The sequence below is a fragment of the Babylonia areolata genome, chromosome 22, assembly GCF_041734735.1.
Source record: "Babylonia areolata isolate BAREFJ2019XMU chromosome 22, ASM4173473v1, whole genome shotgun sequence".
Taxonomy (NCBI): Eukaryota; Metazoa; Mollusca; class Gastropoda; order Neogastropoda; family Buccinidae; genus Babylonia; species Babylonia areolata.
The window spans coordinates 12,175,948-12,192,903 of NC_134897.1; positions in this window are offsets into that span (position 1 = coordinate 12,175,948).

Below are 16,956 nucleotides of genomic sequence, written 5' to 3' on the forward strand. Positions count from 1 at the left end.
TGATGTTGGAATAGGCTGTCTTGTGTATTGTATGTATGCGTGTGTGCATGTGTGTGACCTTGTGTGTGCTTGCATACAAGCATGTGTGCTTGTGAATGTTTCAGGGGCTCTCAGACCTAGCAAGCAATCATAAGTGCTGGGAATAATCAGCTGCACAGCCAGCCAGCCTTCCAGCAGTTGCTTTCATGTCAGTTTCTGCCCAACGTTGATGGGTGTTATAGTCTAGTGGTAAGATCACTGACTTTCAGTCTGAGGGTTCTGAGTTTGAATCAGGGTTGCTCCTTGTTTGTGTCAGATCCCCCTTCGTGTGTATGCACATACAGAACATGGAATATGAATGTTATAGATCCAGTAATCCATGTTGGTGTTTTGTAGGTTAATTAAGGAATCAAAAACATACCCAGTATCCATGTCCCCCAAAGCAGAGTATGGCTGCCTAAATGGCAGGGTTAAGATGGCCGAATGGCTAAAAGTCCATTTAATTTCACATACTTAACAATGACCCAACTAATGCAGACTCCGGCAGGGGTCTGACATTCCTGTCCTGTGCAAACTACTATCTGCCTATGCAGAGAAAATGAAAGCAACTACGGCCGATAACCTCCCGGAAGTAGGTAACCTCCCCTTTGTCCCGCTAGCTAGCGCCCTCTTTTTCCGGCAGCCATCTCGACACCTGTTCCTGTGCACTGCATACAGCTAAGTTTTTTCATATTTTCTATCTGTCTGTCGATTCTTTGGCGTCCTTGTTGTTTGTCTAATTATGTCTTCAAACGGGTCGCATAATTATGTAGCTCGATTGGGTGATCGGGCTAAAATTAAGGCGCGATCGCAATTGATTCGCGGACGTTTGTAAATGCAAGTGAATGTGAGAATTGCAGCCCATGAATGGAAAATAATAATAAAACTAGTGCCCAGACTGGGACTCCAGTTCAGACACTTTACTTTGAATCTTGACCCTTTGACAATATTTGAGATTATCATTATGTCAATATTTGCAGTCATTTAACAATCGGGGTTGACGCGCCTGTCGCATTTGTAGAGGTGAAAAGTGCTTTGAAATGTTTCGAAATGCTATATAGATATGAAATTTATTATTATTATAGTTGGTTGTTTTAACATACAGATCTGGAAACTGTCAGGATTTGGGTGAACATTAAATCAGGATTCATGTTTTAACTTATGGGTTCCATTACACTTATATCAGTACATTGGAAAACCCTAGGTAAGTCATGTGGGACACAGTTTTGTTGTTTAGTTTAACAAACGTTTTTCATCAAACTTGTTTTGGTGACTGGCCAGACTGACAGCATGAACCTGATAAAAATTCAAGGTCAACTGATTGCATGTATTGATTAGAAACACGGGTACAGAAGCATGCACACAATCTCCATGAAATTTGGTTCAATGGCTGGTCATGGTGAGAAAAAAACAACAAAAAACAACAGAACAGCAAGAGAGTGAAGGTTAGGGGTGAAAATTAAAGGCAGCAACATGTGTGATATAATAGATGGAATTCAACATTAAAGTGTGATGCAGTTGGATATTTCTTCTAATTTTCATCACACATAGTGCAGTGGGTGATTATGTACAGAACAAAATTAATTCAGATGACATGTTTAGAGGTCAAAGTCAGAACAGAAAAATTCCCTATAGTATTGCAAGATGATGTGCTATTTCTTGTCTTTTTATTTTTTTCTCTTCATAAATTCTTTGGTGTTTTATGTGTGAGTTGGGTTTTTTTGGTTTTTTATTTTATTTTTTATTTTAGCACATATAAAAAGGAAGGAAAAGAAAACAGTTGAACTTGAAAATGAAGAGCAACAAAAATACTGGAAAACGTGACATGTCATATGAAGAACACCTGAAATATGCAGCATTATGTTTACTAAAGGGAATAAAACGAGTGATTTGATAAGACAAGTTTTTTGGGTTTTTTTTTTTTTTTTTTTGATAAAAACTGGTGTAATTAATCACTTGCACCGAACTCAGTTAATAAAAACACAAGGAACAGTTTCAATAAAGGAAATTATGACTTGATGAGGGAGAAAGCTAGTCAGTTTGACCTCTCTCTGCTGGAAAACAGACACAGAAGAAACATGGTCCACAATATAAAAAAAAAAAAAATCGTGTTGGAAAGCGTTGAGACATGGATACCATCAGTCTCAGTAAAAGCAGAGATACAAACCCCTTATGAATGACAAGAGAAGTGACTAAAAGTTTGATAAAGAAACTAATTGTACAATAGATTTTTACAAACTGAACAAGGACATGACTATAAGGTACATGGACAACAACAAAATGGAAAGAAAAAATATGGATTATTATATAAGAATTAAGAAAATGATAATTGCAACAAAGTGACAAAAAAGACAAAGAAAGCCTATGAGATATATGTTGCAAGCAACTGCAAGACAAATCCAAGATAATTCTGGAGATATGAACAAGAATAAACAAAACGTAATACGCGGATTACTGCAGGTAATAATTCTAGGACCAGTTCTTTCACTATCTTTATTAATGACCTTCTAGACTAGAATCATCTTGTAAAATCTTTGCTGATGATACCAAAATACATAATATGACATCCAACAAAAACATCTCACAAGCTCAACTGGACAAACTCCAAGCTTGGACAGAGAAATAGAATCTGTATTTTAATGTGGACAAATGTTAAGTGATGCATGTTGGCAGAAGAAATCCAAACAAAACGTACACAATGCAACCAAATCATACTACAGTTTCAGTTTCAGTAGCTCAAGTAGGCGTCAACTGCGTTTGGACAAATCCATATACGCTACACCACATCTGCCAAGCAGATGCCTGACCAGCAGCGTAACCCAACACGCTTAGTCAGGCCTTGAAAAAAAGAAGAAAAAAAAAGGTCATACTACAAACATAGTAAAATCATGTGAAAATGAGAAAGACGTCAAAGTCACTTTTAATAGTCGTCTTTCATTTGACATACGTATTCGTAACTGTATGAATAAGCAAACCAAATGATTAGAATAATCAAAACAACTTTAACCTGTCTTGACCTTTATACTTTTGTTAAACTATACAAAGCTTTAGTGCGACCTCATTTGGAGTATGGAAACACCATATGGTGTCCTTTTCTGAAGCGACAGTTTCAGTTTCAGTAGCTCAAGGAGGTGTCACTGCGTTCGGACAAATCCATATACGCAACACCACATCTGCCAAGCAGATGCCTGACCAGCACCGTAACCCAACACGCTTTGTCAGGTCTTGAGAAAAAATAAATAAAATAAAATAAATACTATAATTAAAAAATGAATAAATTAGTAATAATAATGAAAATAAAAAAAGAGCAATGATGATAAATAAGCAAATTAATGTAAAAAAGAAAAACAAAATCAATTGCTATTGAGAGGGTACAGAGAAGAGCCACAAAGCTTTTACATGAATATCGACTCATGTATTACAACGATTGTTTAATTCATTTAGAATTATTTCCCTTCAGGGTAGAAGGATTTGTTGTGATCTCATTCAGACATATAAACTTTTCAATTGTTATATTGATGTGTCTCACAGTAAACGTGAGACTACTTTCTATGTGAGCGTTCACAGCTGCTTGAAACTGATCATGAAGATTTAGAGAGAACAGAAACCATCTGCAACCCGGAAAAGTTTACACAAGTGTGAATATATATCCCGGCAGAGAATTTGCTGAACATTCTGCATCTGTCTCATCGCAGAAAATTTCAGTGCAGGTATCCATCGCAAAACGTATTTCGTTTCTTGCTGTGGTTCTTGTTTTACACTGAGCACGTGCATTTCGAGCAATACGCGTTTTACTTGCTTGTGCAACGCGGGAATGCAGTGGATTGGTCAAGAAAAATGAACATTTCATTTTGTGACCAATCAGCTGAAGGTTTACTTTTGGCCCGTTCAGAGGACTAACATTGAATCTGTGCTGAACTTGCAGGGAGGTTTGACCGGTTTGTCACTGGTCGGAAAGTAAATTGCAAGCAGTCAAATGTATTAATTATTTTGTATCGTGATTTCGTGCCGTGTTCATACAGTGGAAATGCAGAAAAGTTACCAAGGTTTCTTCCATCGTTGCCCATGAAACCTGGACACGTAAGGTCGAGGTGGAAGACAACTTCGGCAAGTCACAGGTGAGGTGGTTGTTAAATTCCGCTGTCCGCTTGTGCAGGATATTCTGGAGGTGCACGTGCTGGACAAAAGAAGGTTGTCCTCCGTCTCCACTTAATCATCATCATCATCATCCGTTTCACAGAATCACAGAAATGTTTGGCTATAGGCTAAAAGCCTTTTGCCCTCGTAATCAGTGTCCATTTATGTGCTTTTGGATCACTTGTTGTGAACAAACCCTTGTTTAAATCTGGCATAGTGTATACTATATTTATCTACAGCTCAGTAAAGATTTAACTCTGTGGAAAATACATGGTTCTTAAACTTTTTGTCAATGTGATTTTTGAAGGCGTTTACCGATGGTGCATTGATGGTGTCATAGGAAAGGTTATTCCACAGATTTATGATACGGTCAGTAAAGAACTTGCGGAACTGGTTAGTTACGAAGTTAGTTTTGTTTACTTTGAAGTTGTGCCCTCGAGTTTTACCGTAGTTAGCCATAGTAAACAATGAAGAGGTGGTGCAAGGATCATAAATATTGTGCATGATCTTATATACTTCAATGAGATCACCTCTTAATCTTCTAAACTCAAGGCTAGGCATATTAAAAAGAGCCAGGCGCTCCTCATAACTAAGATCACGAGTACTAATAGTATTACTAGTTATACACTTGGTAAATCAGCGTTGAACTCCTTCAGTCATATTTATGTGCTTTTTAAGGTAAGGGCACCATACTGAGTTTCCATATTCAATAATGGGTCTAACCAGAGCTTTGAACAATGGAATCATGATTTCGGGAGATTTATTAGTTTTATTTCTCACAAGAAGACCAGAAATTTTATTTCCTTTTTCACTATATTATTTATATGTGCCTCAAAGCTTAGTTCTGGGTCCATCGTGATCCCTAGATCTCTTTCCGCTGTTGTACTATCCATTGTTCGAGTTACCCCCTTTTCCTGTATCATGTACTGATACTGTGGATTATTCTTTCCAAGGTGCAGAACTTTGCATTTCTCGCTGTTAAATTGCAACAGCCAAGTATTTGTCCATTTAACCAGATTATGTATACACATTTGCAAGTGATCTCTATCTTCTGTATTTCGGATGGCAGAGTAAGCCTTGGTGTTGTCTGCAAAAATTTTTACTTTACAATCTACCTCACCAGGCATAATAAAGTAAAGTTCATAAAGTATATGAACAAGGTTGGGCCAAGAACACTACCTTGTGGTACACCACTAGTTACCTTAACCTTTGATGATTTACTACTATTTACACTTACAAACTGTGATCTTCCATTTAGAAAATCTCTGATCCACAATAGTAGCTTGCCTTTTATCCCATAGCCTCCTAGTTTATTCATGAGTCTGTGATGGGGAACTGTATCAAAAGCTTTCCTTAGATCAAGGTAGACTGCATCGACTGGTACCTTCTCATCTAGCATGACTAACCAATCTTGTAACAAGTAGTTGTGTAACACACGAGCGCCCTCTGGTAAATCCAAACTGTTCTCTAGATAACAGATCATGTTTAGTTAAATGTTGGCAGAGAGCGTCTCGAATAAAACCCTCAAAAACTTTACAGACAACTGATGTTAGACTGACTGGACGATAGTTACCCGCAGAATTTTTGTTACCTTTCTTAAAGATAGGACGTACTTCTGCTTCTTTCCAAGCTTTTGGTATTTCACCCTTATCTAGTGTTCTACCAAACAAGATCTTAAGTGGGTGAGCAATAACTTCAGCAAGCTCTATTAATACTCGTGGGTGTATCTCATCAGGTCCTGGGGCTTTGATGGGTTTAGGCTCTTTAGAGCTTTTTTCATCTGTTCAACTGTGACCTCCACGTTGGAAATTTCAGTAACCTCTGTCTTACATGAAAACTCTGGGACATTTACGTTACTCTCCTCGGCAAAAACACTAGCAAAAAATCTGTTTAGCACAGCTGCTTTTTCTGAGTCATTTTGTGTTAAGGTACCATCTTCCTTTATTAGATTAGCAATTTGTTCTCTTGGCAGAGTTTTACTTGCAACATAACGGAAGAATCCTTTTGGATTATGCTTAGATTCTTTAGCTAATTTAGTTTCCTTAGCTTTCACGTTTTTCTTGACTCCCATTTTACCTGGTTTCTAGCACGTGCATATATTTTATAGTTCTCACTAGTGGGATATTTCTTATATTTTTTAAAGGCTCTACGCTTTTGATGAATTTTATCTAAAAGTGACTGGGGAATGGGATCACGTCTTTGTTTATTGGAGGGTCCTTGTTTGAATGATTTTTTTGGAATAAATTTGTTCATGGACTTTATTATTACATCATGAATAAGTTCCCAGGTTTCATCCACAGATTCTCATTTTTCAAAAGGTCATCCCAGTTTATCTCACCTACGTAATGCTTCATGCCTTCGTAATCTCCTTTATCTAGTTGATATTTCACAGAGTGACCAGATGGATGTTCCCACTTGATCTGAACATCAAAGTAGAGGGCAGAATGGTGGCTCTTCCCTAGAGGGGGCCAGTAATCCAAAGTGTAGATGTTTTCATAAGAGTTAGTAAACAACAGATCTAGCACATTAGGTTTTTGTAAACCTCTGTAATGAGTGGGCTCGGAAGCCATTTGTACAATGTAATTTTGTTGAACACAATCCAAAAATTTCGTAGCTGGGTGGTCCTCATTTTTACAACTTATCACATTTTGCCAGTCAATTTCTGGATAATTAAAATCTCCAGAGACAATAACCTTGTTTTTAAAACTGTTAAATACATAGTTTATTAGTTTAATTACACTAGCATGATCCTCATAATCTGAGTTGGGGGATCTGTACACTACACCAAAAATGATGTGCTCGTTACTACCAGGTAATGATATTTTACAAAAAATTGAAGGAGAAAAGATCCTTTCAGTTTCTACAATCCTGGACACCTCCCACCGTTCCCGCACGAACAGACTGAAACCTCTTCCCTTGTTGTTTGTAAAACCTGTATAACCAGGAAGTACAAAATTTTCAATTTTAACCTTGGAGTTTTTTGGTAATACTTCAGTTAAAGCAATCATATCAAAGTTGTGTATGTTACACAATAGTCCCAGTTCATTTAGTTTGTTTGTCAGCATGTCAGCGTTTGCATAATAACATTTCAGAGAAGAAAACTTATGAGAAAAAGAAGAATTGTTTGTTGGTCTATGTACAAAACACTTATTTACATTGTTCTTTGTTCCCTCGACGTTTGACGTCCACAGTCACCATGTTGATTATTCTGACGTTTTCAAAAAGTGTGGGCCAGCGCAGCAAAGAGTTTACTGGTTTACTGGTTTGTGTCGTGTTGAAGCTCTTTGGAGCTTGTTCACAGGTCTTCTCACTAATACAACTGTAAATGCATACGTGGTGCAAGATGTTGACAGCGACTAATAATAGCAATCTGGGTCAAATTTTGCAGGTAGCTCCTTCCAGTGTGCGTCGAGCCTGTTCTTGAAAGTACTGACTGATGGGGCTGTGACCACACTGTCTGGCAGGCTGTGTTTTTGTTGTTTTTTTTGTTGTTGTTGGTTTTTTTGTGTTTTTTGTTTTTTAAATTACTGGAGTCTTCTTGCTCTTGACACAAAAGTGTCAAAAGTTTTTGCCTCGACAACTGTGTCAGTCAGGGCGTTCCAGTCCTTTATGGTGCGCGGGTAAAAGGACCCCTGCCGGTACAGAGTTCGGCACTGAGGCTGCTTGAATTGGTGGTCATGTTTTCTGCGCTGTCGGGTTGGAGCAGGAATCAGCTGCGATCCATCCATGCAGACCATACCATGCATGATTTTGTAGATCATGGCCAGTCAGTTGATCTGCCTTCGCTGCTTCAGGGGGTGCCAGTCCAGTTGCTTGGTTAGGTTGCTGACACTGGAGGTGTTGTGATACCGTCCTGTAACGAAGCGTGCAGCTCTTCTTTGGACGATTCCAGCTTGATTTCGTTTGTCGTCATGTAGGGGTCCCACACGGTACAGGCGTATTCCAACGTGGGTCGTACCATGGCTTTGTAGGCTGTGGCTTTTAGCTGGGTGCCGCTGATCTTGAGGTTACGCCTGAGGAAGCCAAGGGTCTTGTTGGCCTTTGCGCAGATGATGTTTATATGCTTGTCCCAGCAAAGGTCGTCAGTGATGGTAACTCCAAGGTACTTGGCTGAGGTAACCACTTGGAGAGAATGTCCATGTAGATGGTACTTGCTGGACAGTGGTTGTCTCTTGTCACCAGTTAGAGTTGTGCACTTCCTAGGATGGAACTCCATATCCCAGCTCTTCTCCCACTGTTGAAGTGTCTGAGGTCTTGTTGTAGCTGGGACTGGTCCTGGCTGGACTTGACGAGTCTATAGACTGCAGTGTCGTCTGCAGACAGGCGAGTCAGAGAGGTGAGCTGATCTGGCAAGTCATTGAGATAGGCCAGAAAAAGGCACGGTCCAAGTACCAGTCCCTTGTGGTACCCCAGATCTGACATCAGCAAACTCTGAAGCTGCTCCGTCTATGACTACTGCCTGTCCTCTTGTCGCTGAGGAAGCTCTCTCTCCATCGATTGATGTTTCCACGGACTCCATAATGGTGTAATTTGTGGAGCAGGAGAATATGATTTACTTTGTCGAACGCCTTGGCGAAGTCCATAATGACAATGTCGGTCTGTGCTCCGCTTTCCATATTTCGAGACAGTTCGTCTGCAGACTCAAGGAGTTGCGTCTCGCAAGACCTCTGCTTCCGAAAGCCATGTTGTTGTGGGCAGAGGATGGCGCTCTGTTCTAGATGGTTCATGATTGCACCGATGATGACATGATTGAGGATCTTATGCAGTATGCTCGTCAGTGAGACTGGGCGATAGTTTGATGGGTTGTAGTGTTCGCCTTTCTTAAAGACTGGAGCGATGTTGGCTTTCCTCCAGTCTGCTGGAACAACGCCTGACATGAGGGATGACTGGAAGATTATGGTCAAGACTGGGGCGACTTCTGTGGCGATTTCTTTCAGCACTCGAGGTGATATATGGTCAGGACCACACGCTTTGAATGAGTTAAGCTTCATCAATAGTTTCCTGATTCCTTCCTCAGAGATGTTGATGTTGGTGAGCAGGTCGCATTCCATCTCCTTAATGGGGCATTTTACCTTAAACTTCATCTGTATACTTCTTCCCCTCGCTGAATACAGACTGGAATTGTGCGTTTAGCACCTCCGCTTTCTCCTTGGGCTCAGCTATAAGTTTACCATTCACCTTTAGCGGGGAGACTCCAGTCTTCGCTGTGCGCTGGTGTTTGATGTACAACCAGAATTTGAGCAAAGGCGTCTCATCGGGTGCAGTGTCAGTTAGGGACTGGTTGATGTAGTTCCAGTACGACCGTCGAAGTTTACGTTGGATGGTGCATCGAAGATGGCGGGATTCTGCTCCTCGGACCCACTCTTCTTCATCTGCTTATACACTCTGGCTCTTCTATTGATGAGCTTCTTCAGTTCTGGTGCCACCCAGGGTTTGCTGGATTTGGGACGGGCTTGCTTGTGAGGGATGTACTTCTCAACTGCAGCTGTGTAGGCTTCTTTAAACATGGTCCACAGTTCTTCCGTTGAGAGGTTCCTTTGGCTTTCCATGCTTGCTTGTAGTTCCTTCATGCTTGCCTTTATGCCTTCCCAGTCAGTCTTTCTGTACAGCGGGATCCTTTGTGGGGGCTGTCTGTGCTTCTGCATGTTGCTGTTCAGCTCACAGTAAACTGTATCCTGGCCTGGGATCACCTCAACACGGGAGATTTGATGGGGAGTGTTTGTTAGGATGAGATCAAGGGTGTTGTCTTCTCTTGTGGACTGTAACACCATCTGCTCTGTGCTATGGTCCTGGATCAGTTCCATGAACTCATTGTGGAGGCGGGGGTATTTACACCCAGGCTTGAGCGTTTGCTGTGTCCAGTCCCAGTCGCGGAAATTGAGATCCCCTCCAATCAGGAGGTGGGCGTTCTGGATTGAGGCTACTCTAGTCAGTGAATTTCGAAATTGTATAAAGTTGTTTTCGCCTGATAAATCCGGCCGGTAGCAGGAACACGGGTAAAGAGTCTTTCTACCAGTGAGCTTGACAGCCACCCAGATGAACTCGCAGTCTGTCATCAGATCCGTTTCAATGGAGCTCTTTAGGTCTGACCTGACAGCTAGAAGCACTCCTCCACCTTCTCTGTTCCGGTCCTTTCTGTAGATGCTGTACGTGTCTGGGAGTATTTCACTGTCAGTGATATCTTTCTCCAACCAGGTCTCCATGCCAAAAATGATGTCGGGTTTAATCACACATACTTAACCGTGACCCACTAGTGCAGACTCCGGCAGGGGTCTGACATTCCTGCCGGTCTGCACTAGTGGGTCACAGTATGTTACTTAAACGTAATTTTAGATAGAAAATTTCCTTTTCACGCTGTCAATCATCCACCCAATCTCTGCTCGTTTGCCAACTGTAGAATGAAGATTGACATTCACTATGCGGAGAGGTCTTCCTTTATATTTATTCTGCTGGCTAGCTGTGGTGGGCGTTGATGCATGCTGCGGCTGAAAGTCAGTCTCTTTCGCAGGAGGCGAGGAGCATGAAACATGGCTGGAGGAGTCGGGTAGCATGGATGGTGTGGCGGGCCAACTGACATTGTGGAGGTGAAGGCTGCGAGACTGTCGGGGTTCCCGCAGATTATTCAAATAACCTTTCTGTATTTAGTTCTGATGAATGTGGACTTTTGCACTGTGTTCCGCCACAGTTCATAAAGAATGTATACCTCGTTTACCTTTCCCGGTTACCAAGTTTTGTTGTGTTTTTTTGGCTTTGTTTTTTGTTTTTGTTTTTTCCACATTGTTCGTCTACTCCGACAATGTGCAAGTGCAGGGCAGCAACAGTAACTTTTATACTTATAAGAAGTTGGAAACTACAATTGCGATTGTTTAGCAGGAGAATAACGGAAAACTACAAAAACTCTTTTAGCATGACCGATTTTACAAAACAATTGAGTCATTTAAGTGACCGACTAACATATTGATGGGTCACTTAAAAAATGTATGCGTCAATGACGATTTTGTGGATCTGGCAACATGCCTACACATAAGTTCAGCGACTGAATCTGCATTAAAATTAAGTACAGTAACACTCAAAACACAGAAAATAGGTCACATCCACAATTGTAATATTGCGTCCAATCATGCACGAAAATAGCCGGTCATTAAATAGGTCCCTGAATATAAGAATACTAAAAACAGAATAGGAAATCACCCAAGTGTATAGAAGTGTATGGCCTGCTTTATTACATATAAATCAAAATATATGAAGTATACATTTCATTTGTTTTCGACTTTCATTTTGTAATTAGTTTTGTAGCAACTGACGGTTTCACCTCGGGATTTTGGGTTGTTGTTTTTTTTTTTTTAAGTATTGCACAGTTGATCCAAAGATTGACTACCTTCTTTTCATTGTGACGTGATGATTAGTTTGTTAAATATTAACTGTACACACAAGCACTACTTACGCTTACACAGTCGTAGGTCTGCCAACTGATGAAATGGTTATGACAAAAATAATTTTTATCTGCCATGAGAGAAGTACAGGAAAGGGTTGAACAAAAAACAAGTGATCTGCTCTGTCAGAAGTAGCCTATTTTGCCAACATAGATATCACATTTGATTCTTAATCATCGTATGACAGTGTATTGTTTGTTACGGGCTTAATTTCACTTTAAGTCCCTTCTCAATGGTTTAATTTGAAAGTTATCTATATATATATGGTTGCGGTCGTGAGAGGAAATTAACTGATTATTGGACAGAGCAGTCAGACAACAAACTCATGCCAGTCTGCAAGCATCTTCAGATTAAATGGAAAAAGTAAGATTTTGTACTAATTCAGTAAGAAAGTCATTCTGGTCATCTCGAGTTTTTCCAGCGAATGATGGCACTTTAACTCACTCAGTACGGCCAGTCCTCTCTTCTCCTCTACACAGACCCCTCGGATGTCCAGTGGCTGTCTGAATGAACCAACCTTTAACTTCCGTCGTCAGAATTGTGGTATTCTTTGTCAACATTCACCTCTTCAGTGTAAGAGCCTTCTGCTTGCAGTATTTTGATGATGGTAATTGGGCTGAAACGCTGTTAACGTCGTCTCTTTCGCTGTTCATATGGAAAGAGTTAAGACCAGTTTAGTTAATTAAAAAAATATATATATATTAAAAAAAAAAGTATTAAAAAAAAACTTTAAAACTTTTTAAAAACCTAAAAAAAAAAAAAAAAATTTTTTTAAAGCGAGTGCTCCATGACCTGCATGCAACTGAGGCCAAAAAAAAAGAAACAAGAACAAGAAAAAAAAGGACCAATTTAGTTTGAACCTTTTCATCTCTCCACCCTGTTGCAGTAGTAAGCTACTCCTCCATAATTCTTCCCCCTCATCCCCTCCTAAGTGCAGTACAATACAATGTAGGTCAAGGTTTCCCTGCACAGGATTCAGCATCATGCTGAGGTCACTGAACGACGCTTGTCTGGCCAGGTCACGATTTATTATCTCCCCCTGAACTGTCAGGAGTATTCTTTTGTACTATGTAAGCATCCTGTGGGATTCTTAGTTTTCTTTTGGCAAAGGGTTAGTTGATATTCAGAATGTGTGTGACAGTGTGCGCAGTTTAGGAATGCTGCGCTATGCTTTGACCACACACACACACATACACACACACTTTACACACCCACACACATGCATGCAGACAGAAGTGGGTGCGTGGAAAGGCCCATGATGATCGAAATGGCACTAAACAGATAAACGTGTAGTTGATACCACACAAAAAAATAAACGTGTTCATGCAGCTGGTTGAAAAAAAAAATCATAGTTCTGTCGTGTGGCGAAATGGGAAATCGGTGTGTACACGACGTTCACTCGACATGACACAGACGTGGGCATTCCCCGATTACACACATGACATGTGGCATGTGTTGTAGATGGCTGCATGTGCTGTTTCCTCTTGCTTACTGTGAGCACTCTGTTAATTCAAAGAGAAATCTTGTACTTTTTTTATTTATTTTAATATTTAATTTTTTAATGTCAACAGTTTCTCGAGCGAACGTTTTGTTTTTCGCTTCTCCTCCTCCTCCTTCTATTATCCAGCAGTCTTAAGACCGTAGGTGCACCACTGATGACCTGGTAACCAGTTCTCTCCAGTGGTTTGATTTAACAGTTACTTCCGATGCACCCTGTTGCAGCTGAACCCATCCATCCTAATTCCCCCACCCCCCGCCATCCCCCTCCCCCCGCCCACCATATCCTAAAGTGCAGTACGTTAAGGTCAAGGTTTCCCTGTACAGGATTCGGCATCATGCTGGGGTCGATGAACGACCCATGTCTGGCCGGGTCACAATTCATTATCTCCCCCTGTACTGTCAGGAGTATTCTGCTGTTTTTACTATGTAAGCATCGTGTTGGATTCTTAGTTTTCTTCTGACAAAGGGTTAGTCGATATTCAGAATGTGTGTGACAATGTGCGCAGTTTAGAAGTGTTGCGCTGTGCTTTGACCACACACACACACATTTACACACCCACACACATGCATGCAGATAGATACATGTGGGTGCATGGAAAGGCCCGTGATGATCGAAATGGCACGGATATACATGTAGTTGATACTGCACAAAAAATAAGTGTGTTCAAGCAACAGATTGAAAACAAAATCATAGTTCTGACAAGTGGCGAATTGGGAAATGGTGAATTGGTGTGTCACCACGACATTCACTCGACATGACACTGACGTGGACATTCCCCGATTACATATGTGGCATGTGTTGTAGACGGCTGCATGTGCTTTTTCCTCTTGCTTATTGTGAGCACTCTGTTAATTCAAAGAGAAATCTTTTACATTTAAAAAAAAATTTTTTAATGTCAACAGTTTCTTAAGCGAACATTTTGTTTTTCGCTTCTCCTCCTCCTCCTTCTATTATCCAGCAGTCTTAAGACCGTAGGTGCACCACTGATGACCTGGTAACCAGTTCTCTCCAGTGGTTTGATTTAACAGTTACTTCCGATGCACCCTGTTGCAGCTGAACCCATCCATCCTAATTCCCCCACCCCCCGCCATCCCCCTCCCCCCGCCCACCATATCCTAAAGTGCAGTACGTTAAGGTCAAGGTTTCCCTGTACAGGATTCGGCATCATGCTGGGGTCACTGAATGACCCTTGTCTGGCAGCGTCACAATTCATTATCTCCCCCTGTACTGCCAGGAGTATTCTGCTGTTTTTACTATGTAAGCATCCTGTTGGATTCTTAGTTTTCTTCTGACAAAGGGTTAGTCGATATTCAGAATGTGTGTGACAATGTGCGCAGTTTAGAAGTGTTGCGCTGTGCTTTGACCACACACACACACATTTACACACCCACACACATGCATGCAGATAGATACATGTGGGTGCATGGAAAGGCCCGTGATGATCGAAATGGCACGGATATACATGTAGTTGATACTGCACAAAAAATAAGTGTGTTCAAGCAACAGATTGAAAACAAAATCATAGTTCTGACAAGTGGCGAATTGGGAAATGGTGAATTGGTGTGTCACCACGACATTCACTCGACATGACACTGACGTGGACATTCCCCGATTACATGCGTGACATGTGGCATGTGTTGTAGACGGCTGCATGTGCTTTTTCCTCTTGCTTACTGTGAGCACTCTGTTAATTCAAAGAGAAATCTTTTACATTTTTAAAAAAAATTTTTTATGTCAACAGTTTCTTAAGCGAACATTTTGTTTTTCGCTTCTCCTCCTCCTTCTATTATCCAGCAGTCTTAAGACCGTAGGTGCACCACTGATGACCTGGTAACCAGTTCTCTCCAGTGGTTTGATTTAACAGTTACTTCCGATGCACCCTGTTGCAGCTGAACCCATCCATCCTAATTCCCCCGCCCCCCGCCGCCATCCCCCTCCCCCAGCCCACCATATCAAGTGCAATACGTTAAGGTCAAGGTTTCCCTGTACAGGATTCGGCATCATGCTGGGGTCGCTGAACGACCCATGTCTGGCCGGGTCACAATTCATTATCTCCCTCTGTACTGTCATGAGTATTCTGCTGTTTTTACTACGTAAGCATCGTATTGGATTCTTAGTTATTCATTGACGAAGGGTTAGTCGATATTCAGAAATGTAAGACAATGTGTACCATTTAGGAATGCTGCACTATGCTTTGACAACACACACACAATTAACGGGCCACACACACGCATGCAGACAGATAGATGCGGGCGTGTGAAAAGGCCCATGATGATTGAAATGGCACTAAATGGATATAGCTGATTCGGCACAAAAAATAAAAGTGTTCACAAAACTGATTAAAAAGACCCATCAGTTCTGGCGTGTTGGGAAATGGTGAATCCGTGTGTCACCACGTCGTTCACTCAACATGACATGAACGTGGACACTCCCCAATTACACGCGTGATACATTATGAATTTGTTTGAACATAGTGATGCTACCTTGAAAAACTGAAACTGAATCGTACATGTATACATATATTTTCCATTTTGAAAACTGTCCACCCTGGTCATAATGTACAGCTTGTCTCTTCTAGGGGTCGGCATCTCCCTACCACACTGCAGGTCAGGTATTTTGCCGGTTGTGAAATTTAAGAAAAGATTTTACTTTGTCAGCTGTTAATCAGACATGGCAGTAATACTATGTGGTTTTCAGAACACAATACTTACATAAAGTCTTAAATAGTTAGTGACCAGTTGCATTCATACACATTCATTAGAATATTTTATTTCGGTAAATATCTAATCCAGTGTTTCATCAGAATCAAAATTGAAATGCAGATTCACATCATTTTGGATATGTTGGTGTATGCTTTTCTGTAAGTTCAAGTACTCAAGGTATGTTGTGATTAATTCTGAAGATTCCTGTGCTAATGATTAAGTTTTGAATAGGTTATTTCTTGTGTGAGTGCAGGCACATGGCCTGCAGTTTGAATAAGGCAGTACTTAACACATCATGGGGAGAAAGAATAAAACATGTATTGAAGAAAACGCTGGCAAGTACCGTGCGTTTACAAGAAGACTGATCAGGGTTCGTCACTAACGGGAGCGCTGAGCGGAACGCTCTGAAAAAACAAATTGCGCTGTGGAAAATTCCTTGACTCAGAGTGCTTGCGCTCTTGATTTTGAAAAGACATAAGCATACACTACTGTATCTAAATTGTTATTCCATTGTCCATCACAAACAAGAGTCAAAAGCGAGATCGTTTTGCATTTACCGAAGTTTGAAAGCCGTCTGTTTACGTTTTGTTAGTTCAACCGGAAGTAGGCCTAGTGAATCAGGGGAGGCTATGCAAAAGAGCGCTCTTCAGACTTGAAGAGTAGAAAAGTGGAGCACACGATTGATTTCGCGGCCGTGCAAAATCAAAATGAATTTATGTTTGAGACTTGTTGCTCTGTTTTTAGTGTGCGCTCTTAGTTTTCAGTTTGCGCTCATCAAAATTCTGAAACTAGAGCGCAGGCGCTCATGTGAAAAAATGTTAATGACGAACCCTGCTGATGCACACCCAGAACCAGCACACAAATTGTTTCAATAACCAGTGTCATTTATTACCAGGTGCTGATGGATGTCACATAACAGTGGAAGTGTCAACCAGTAACATGGATGAGAGATTTGAGCAGGGTGATTACTCTTCTGTACAATTTACTCACAGAACATATATATCCACCCCTGTCTCACTCTGTGATACAAATGTCATGGCATCATAGGTAACAGTTGGCAATCTGTATTATCAACACACAGGAATACACACACCAGCTTACTAAACTGTTACATCAAGCCATCCACATTCCAAGTTTTTGCATGCAATATGGAACATAAGTTTTA